General features: G+C 44.5%; 1 long non-coding RNA gene across 1 annotated transcript; it reads right to left on the bottom strand.

Annotated features, from left to right (window-relative positions):
• Positions 1-2456: 2456 nt before the first annotated feature.
• On the bottom strand, positions 2457-5111 carry LOC148123642 (uncharacterized). Its single transcript, XR_015740613.1, has 2 exons — positions 4948-5111; positions 2457-4594 (listed from the first exon to the last, which is right to left on the bottom strand). It is a non-coding gene; the product is annotated as an uncharacterized LOC148123642 (long non-coding RNA).
• Positions 5112-8390: the final 3279 nt, after the last annotated feature.

Raw genomic sequence — 8390 nt, 5'->3', positions numbered from 1 at the left:
AGCTCGCTGCTAAAAACATCAGAGTAGTCTGAGAATAGGGCGTCTACGTCAGAAGTTGAGACAGCATGGATCCCAGTTACACAAAGGCCGAGAGAAGGGAACCAATCTAGTCCCAACAGATTGGGGAGGGCACCATTAACAACCACCAAAGGCAAATGGCCTTTAAAAGCTTGGAACTGAACTAAAAACTTGCCTTTCCCGAGGACAGGGATGTTCTTGCCCTGGTAGTCCCGCAGTGTCAGGTGGCATCTCTGCAGCTTCTTCTTTGAAAATCTGGGATGAATCTTCTTTAGGGTTTCCCAGGAGATGATCGAAAGTGCAGATCCCGTGTCTACCTCCATTCTGCAAAGCTTACCTTCTAAAGAAACAGAAATACTGATTTTATTAGGAGTCTCGGAAGTATGGTTCGCGTGGTAGCAAGTATGGCAGTCCTCCACTTGCCTTTGGAAATTAGCAGGTGGTGGAGGTCTCTGAGGAAAGGTTCGCCCTGCTTGGCAGATTCTGGCGAGGTGGCCTTTCTTCTGACAATTCAGACAGGTGGCATTCCTAAACCTGCAGGATGCCCTAGAGTGGGAACCCCCGCAAGCTAGGCAAATGGGAGGTTGCTTGGGGGTGAAGTTGTTTCTCTGCCCTGCTCCTTCCTGTGAAGGCTTTTGTTGCCTAAGGCGGTTAATGTCTGTTGAGTCTATGGGGTCTTCTTCAAGGGAAACTTCCTCTGAATGAATAGTGGAGCTGCTGGGTCTTAAAGGAGTTCCTTGAATCTCAGCTGCTGATTGGGCAGAGAGCTCAGCAGCTTGGGCTTCTTCAACGGCTAAAGCTAGGGTTAAATCCTTTTTTGCTAGCAAGCGTCTTTGAAGCCTAAGGTCTCTAACCCCACAAACGATCTGGTCTAATAGCATGTCCTCTAGGTAGTCTCTGAACCCACACTGTAAGGCAGCTGTCCTCAGAGCTGCCATATACTCATTAATTGACTCCCCCTCAGCCTGTCTTCTAGTTCTGAAAGCATATCTCCTGGCTATCTGGGATGGTTTAGGTGAGTAGTGGTTGGAGAGGATCTCTTGGAGTTCATCCCAAGGTATGCTCCTGATAGCGCGGGGGGCAACTAGTGCTGTAGCGGTGTCAAAAACCGCAGCCCCACAGTAGCTGAGGAAGAAGGATTTTTTTCTGTGTTCAGCAGCATCTGCTAGACCAATAGAGTCAAGGAAGTAGATGAACCGGTTTTTATATGAATCCCACGTTTCCTCGGCTGGCTTGAAGGGTGGGAATGTCAGATTGGCATTCATCTCAAGGTGGCAGTGCCCTTCACCCTAGTAGTTGTGAATCAAAATTCGCGCTCTTAGAAGAGCGTTTGCGGCTGCGCCTATCCGGCGGTGTCTGTCTGAATTTCGCGCTCTTTGTGAGCGCCGGCGGCTGCGGCTTCAGCGCCCGTGGCTTCGCTCTTTGTGGCTTCAGCTCTTCAGAATCGCACGTCTGGCAGTCTCCGATCACATCCCGCCCTCGTCGCCAGTGTTGTAGAGCGGCGGAGGAACGAGGCTGAGCCAGAGTGAACGTTAAAGGCTTTATTGCAAGAATAAAGGGTTGCCGCCTCTGCCTTCTAACTTGGCAGGTTAGCTGGCGGCAACGGGGCTGACACTGCTCGACAGCCGCCTTTTATAGCTGGCTGTCAAACGGTGCCAGCCAATGGGAGCGGCTGGTGCTCCCGCTCAAACAGCGGACCTGGTTGGGGACTCCAACCAGTCCCAAAGACATAACAATATGTTTAATTAGCTCAGCCTCCAATGTCTTATTTTCCTTGGTGGTGGGAACAGAATGCTTTGCTGGTCTCTCTTTCCACATCCTTTCACTGGATGGGGGAAGGAGGACATTTGCACCAGGAGACTAAGGTTTGGTTAACTCTTTCATTACTGGAGGTGTTTGCGTATAGGCCCAAGGCCTGGGGAAAGGGAGAGTGGCTGGGAGGTGGGGCTGGGTGTGATGAATAATGTCAAGTTGGCCACACTCACCCAGTTACATGACCACACAGCTACGCCTACCCAGCCAGTCGTTAGGACAGAGAACTGGTTGTTAAACGATTTGAATCCCACCACTGCCTCCATATCCAGAGGCATCTCTTCAAACCATTGGAACCTCAGGTTTTGTGGCTGGTGGAGAATTTATTACTTATGCTTTTGTCTCTTTACTTATGATCTGCAGATTGATGGGTCCCAATATCATTGCTGGGACTGGTCCAGGTTCTTTCTTCCCTCTGGATGGCATTTTTGGGTCAGGCAGAAGGGATAAGGCCTGTCACAAGCCAGAACTTTATTTCAGGAGCTGCTAATGTGTGGCCATCTTGTCTCCTCCCTCCAGGCTCATACATCCTGAGATGTCTTCCCTACGTAACCCCTACACAAATCAGTGCTGTGATATAAGACCCCCAATAAATTTATACTCACAATACGAAGACAAGTCTGGTGTACAATTTCAAAGGTTTATGGAAGAAAAGGCAGTTGCAAGCGCGGCCTCCAAGACCCTTCCCAAAGTGGATCGAGTCCAAGGAGAGCAAAATTCCATTGAAGGATCAGATGATGGAATATATGTACAGAGGAGGCCCTGGGGATCAGAGGAAGGGGTCATATGTGGAGATAGGACCCAGGTATGGATGGAATGGACATGAGAGGGAAGAATATGAATTCTGATAAAACATTTTCTCTTGTCTTCATTTCTTTGCCTTAAGCAGCCTTGCTCCTTCCTGTCTTCTCTCTCTCTACAGAAGGAGGGGGATCATGGGGGAGTGGGGGTGCTGCCTCAGACAAAGTTAAAACTGCTTTTACTTTTCTCTGCGGAAGGAGGGGGGTTGCGGGGAATAGGGGTGCTGCTTTGAGCTGCTCAGCAATAGGAAAGGGGTTGGAACCGCACATTCTTAGCGAGGCAGAAGTTAACACCTTAAACCTCTAGCCAGGATATTAGGAACAAGAATAGCTTGCTTATAAGAAAAAAACACCAAACCACATAGCTGGCACATGAAACTAGAACACTTTGCAAGATACCCGTGACCTGGGGTGAAACACAGGTGATGTGACATTTAGTTATATAGGGGGGCTGAGATCCAAATAACCAATCAATATTATCTGTTATGCATGGGGGAAGGGCAAAGGGCTGAATGTGATCACCCCTTGACTATAAAATTTGCTGTAAGATTATAATCATAAGATTGTAATCGGGGCCCTTGGTTAGCTTTTGAGCCAGGGTCCTTATATCTAGGTACCAAAATAAAAGTATATTGTATCACACCTTGTGTCCAGTGACTTATCGGCTTCGACACCAAGCAAGAGCCAGTTTTGGGGAGAACACCATATTCAGACAATACATTTATACCCCTGCACAGAACATGCCACGCCTAAGAGCCACCCCCCCGCACCCCCTTATTATTTTTTACATTACAAGATGAGCTAAACTATAGGCTTAAGGGTCAACATGACATTGTTTTCTGTGCCTCGGTGTCTTATCTTGTTTCACTGCTGGGCTTTACCTTGGGAGGATGCCCTTATCTTATTTACTTGTTGCCTAGCCCAGGGCGGATCTTCCTGTTTTCCAAGAAGATTGTAACAATTCATCATGTCCTTGTAACTGAACACATTTTGGGTTTTAGGGTGGGGGTTCTACAGGTAACAGAAGCAGTAGAGAGGAATCTTCTAGCTTAACCATACTTAAAACTATGTAAAATCATATTATAAAAGAGTAACATAATATTTTTCTCTCATCCCACCCCCGTATGGAACAATATTTATGTTCACTTTTCACTATTTGCCTTCCCTGATTTTATCACTTTGCCTTTTCTCTAGGCACATATGAAATGTGAACTAAAAATCCTGTGTCTTAAACCTAGGGTATTATTCCTGTTATTTGTGACAGTTGTTTCTTTGTTACTTTGCAGCCTCACTGATGGACATTGGGGGGCTTCAAGTGTTTTTCACAGAACAACAACACCTCATGGTGTATCATGTTCATTTCTTTTCGTTTTGCCTCTTACTTCAACACCTTCATTATGTAGAAGGAGGCTTCCATAGAGATCTATAGAATACTTCCTACTTTATTATTTATGTATTTTAAAATTGTGTCTCCCTCACATGGAAGAGTAGGAAGATGTTGACTCTTCTTTACTGTGGAGCTGAAATAGTGGTTAAAATTCCAATTCAAGTAAGAGGAGGAAACAGATTTGTATTCTCCCTTCAAAAAGTCAAGCTGGTCTATATAGCCTTTCATTTTTCCTTTTTGTTTGGGTTCACTTATCCTTTTACAGAATACAGAATAACAGAGTTGGAAAGAACCTTGGAGATTAACAGATTAACAGAGTTTGAGGGGACCTTGTAGGTCATCTAGTCCAACACCCACCCAGCCACCCCCAAGCAGGAAACCTGCCTACACCATTTCTGGCAAATGGCAGTCCAGTTTCTTCTTGAAAGCTTCCAGTGATGAAGCTCCCACAACTTCCGAAGGCAACTTCTGTTCCATTGGTTGATTGCTCTCATTGTCAGAAAATTTCTCCTCATTTCCAGGTTGAATCTCTCCTTGTTCAGTTTCCATCCATTATTCCTTGTCTGACTCTTTTTTGCTGTGGAGATGAAATAGTGGTTAAAATTCCAATTCAAATAAGAGGAGAAAACTTATTAGATTTGTATTCTCCCTCAAGCTGGCCTGCATAGTACTGTCACTTTTCATTTTTCCTTCTTGTTTAGGTTCAGTTATTCTTTTACAGAATATAGAATAACAGAGTTGGAAGGTACCTTGGAGATCTAGTCCAAATGGTTGTCCAATCTATTCTTTTAAAAAAGTGTTGGAACTTCTGGAGGCAAATTGTTCCACTGATTTATTGTTCTAACCGTCAGGAAAATAGTTATTTCTGAGCAACAAAAATTTAAGTGAGACTCTAACTAGGAAATGTTTTTTTTAAAATAAAACTAGTACCTTTAAAAGCAATACTCTTTACTGAATCATAACACTGTGTTGGAAGAAATATCTATCTGGTTGAGTTCCAATTCGGGAGAAAGACCCTGGAAACATGGAGGCTGCTTGGAAAGATGGTTTAATGATGAAGCAGAACCACATGAGTTTGTGGCTCTGGGCAGCTGAACAGATGGAGTTAAAAGTGAGAGGTTTTTATACCTTCTCTTGGGCTTTGTATTTGAGCTTCCTGTTCCTGTGCAAGAACATGTATTCTATTGGCTGTTGTTAGATTCCCATGCGGCCATGTAGGGGTCATGTTTATCTGGGCTAAGTTTGGTTAAAATTTGGGCTGCTGGGAGATGATGCAATGAAGAGGCTTGTGTTCTGAAAGGGTGTTAGGCAACTCCTATTTTATGTCTTAATGGCTTCCCACCTGTTTTGGATCTTGGGTGAGGGTATTTGCTTATGGACATCTCTTGTAAATGCTGACATCTGCTATGGGATATTAAGGAAGGTGGGGGCTGCTTTCTCCCTCTAAAAAAACGTATTTCTCTATTTCTCATCCATATAATATTCTTCCTTTTTAATATTTCTTAAAATATTGCATTCTTCTAGGAGAGGGGTGGGTGCTAACTTTCTACAACTGCCAAAAGCAGTTAGAACTTGATTTCTCATGGGAAATGCACCACTTTTTGCATCAGTACCTTTGGCCCACAGAAAATCCACCAGGGTGTTGACTCTGCAAAGAGAAGGGAACATCATGTACTTTGGCATTGGGCCACTGTTGCAGATTTGGAAAGTAGTGAGATCATAAAACTTGCCTCCCTAGGATGCTGGACTCCCTCTCCTTAACCCTTTAAGCTTCACAATCAGTTAAAAAGGCCACAAGAACATCTTAAAGGAAAGAGAGCCAGAGGTGCAAAAAGGCTCCTGGGGGGGGGGGAGGGTTTCCTCCCATATGTAAGAAGAAATCAATCCCCCGTTATCCCAAAAATATTAACCATAACAAAAAGCCTTAGAAATATTAGCCATAAGGAAAAGTGTCAGAAAAGCCAAAAGATCAAGATACTAATTAAAAAAAACCTGTCTAAAGCCCATTCATTCCAGTCTGACACCTAAAGAAAACATTGTAACTGCAGACCGATGCAGGCACTTAAGAAGATAATGAGTTTAATGAAAGAGGAAGCCAACTATCTAGATGGCCCCATTCATAAGCAAGGCAAATACTGCCTACAGAAGTCCATTCAAGACAAGATATTTCAAAAATCCCTACAGCAATTTTGACAGCTAACAAAAGCAGAGTGATAGGGTCAGAGCAAGCAGCCCCCTCACCCAAAAATCTAACACAGGACATAGCCATCAGCTACAATGAGAATTACCCAACTCCCTTTCAGAATACAAAGCCTATATTGCACAAATCCCAAACTTCAAAGTTACAGAACCCTATAAGAACCTTTCCACTCACCCAGCTGGTTGGTCAGCTCCCCCAGAACTATATTCTGTCTGTACATCCAGATTCAATCATTTGAGTCTTGGGAATGGGTGATTCCCCCCAGATCCCATGTTTCCCTATCACCCTTTTCAATGATTCTGACAGGCAGATGGGAAAGCAGGGCTCCAGATGAGGAATAAATTCGGGTCCCAGAAAAGAAAGGGCGGGAACTGGATAGTCTTTTCTGCTCCATTTCTTCAGGAAAGCTGCTGGCTAAGGAGAGTGGGTGGACTTGCATGGCAAATCTTGAGCAGAAAATCAGAAAAGATTAGCAAGAAAGAGATGCAGGGTGGGATGCTACCAGTTTGGCCCACTTCTATAGAACAGGTAGCTCCAAAGAGCAGCTGCCACCAAACCGGTTCACTGCGAAGAGATTCCGGTCTGCTGTTGGGCCCACCCAGGGGTGGGATTCTAGCAGTTCGCACCTATTCAGTAGAACTGGTTGTTAACATTCTAAGCAGTTTGGAGAACCAGTTGTTAGAAGAAATTACTGGCCTAATCCTGTAAGGAAGGCAGGAAGGAAACATTCTGGTGTTGCTTACAGAAACTACCTCTCCATTAACCCTTATTACATTCTTGGCAGGACTAGACTTCCTGTCTCAGGAACTTATCTGGAGTTTTTTCCTCCTCCTTTGCTGGTACTTTGCTTGTGTGGAGTGACCATTCAAAGTTACGCTGGCACTGAAAAAAGTGACTTATGACCATTTTTCACACTTATGACTGTTGCAGCATTCCCACAGTCATGATAGGCCAGACGAGAAGATGCGTGCCTTGATGTGAGTGATATTGAGTTGGCCATGCCCAGCCAATAACATGACCACCAAGCCACATCCATCCGGTCATATGACCACCAAGCCACACCTACCACCTAAGCCACGCCCACAGAACCAGTTGTTAAAAAATGTGATTCCCACCCCTGGGCCCACCCACCCACCCAGGCTCCCATACTCACCTTTATCCTGTGTTTTGGAAGCACAGCGGCTTTGTGCGACACAGTAGAGTGCTACGCGGCAGCTGCTGAAACTACCGGGAGAGTGCAAGCTTGCAGAAGGTGAGGTGGAGTGTCTCTTCGCCTGCGCAAAGTGTATGCACACACGCAAAGTGAGCCCACCAAGCCATGCCCACTGAACTGGTGGCGAAACGGTTTGAATCCCACCCCTGAAGAGATGCAAAAGATTATGCCTACATTCTCATTATGTGCTGAGTGACACTAAAGTAGGTTTGGTGCCAGTTCAATTTGTCATAGGAGGCTCCTGTAGTGAACCAGCTCCTCATGTTAAGCTGTGTGCTTTTAAGCCTTTGTGTTCCATGTGAACTGATCCCCTCGATTTTGTTGACCTGTTTGTGTTCAGGGCATGTTGTGTGAACTTGCATGGCTGAGTGTAGGAAGAAAGAGAAATGGAGCATCCTAAACCAGGGTCAGTTGACTGGCATTTCATTTTATGTGGACTGAATTTTCATCATTTGTTGAATGTCAAATACACTGAATATTCTAGGTGGAAGTCATCAATTTACCATCTCAGAAAAGTACCTCTATGGGGATTGATGATGATGTTGAACAGTCAAATCCACTACTTTCTTATTCTTTTAATTTATTCCCTTTTCCATAAGAGAACCACAAAATGGAGATAATTTGTTGGTCTTTGTGTAGAGACAAAGCTATCACTTTGGCAAAGAAAGCTTAATGGCTTGTTCTGGGATTCTCCGGACTAGATAAACATTGCTGTAGTTGAAAAAGCATTGAAAAGGATGTTCACTAACTAGATTAGTATTTTCCCTTTCCCTCAGGAAATTGGCTGATTTTCCTTTTTACAGATAGCCCTCGACTCACATATTGAGCCTTGAGAATAGAGCCCAATTTTTTTGTTGCTAATTCTCCCTTCACAGGGAAGAGTAGAAAGAAGTTCTTTTATCCCTATGGTAGAGCTGAAGGAGTGGTCACAATTCCAACTCACACAAGACAAAGAAATGT

This window comes from Pseudonaja textilis, unplaced genomic scaffold (assembly GCF_049901715.1).
Source record: "Pseudonaja textilis isolate UNSWEBS1 unplaced genomic scaffold, rPseTex1.2 PTEXSCF30, whole genome shotgun sequence".
Lineage (NCBI taxonomy): Eukaryota > Metazoa > Chordata > Lepidosauria > Squamata > Elapidae > Pseudonaja > Pseudonaja textilis.
Note: the sequence above shows the minus strand (reverse complement) of the source record. Positions and strands in the feature narration are given on the sequence as shown.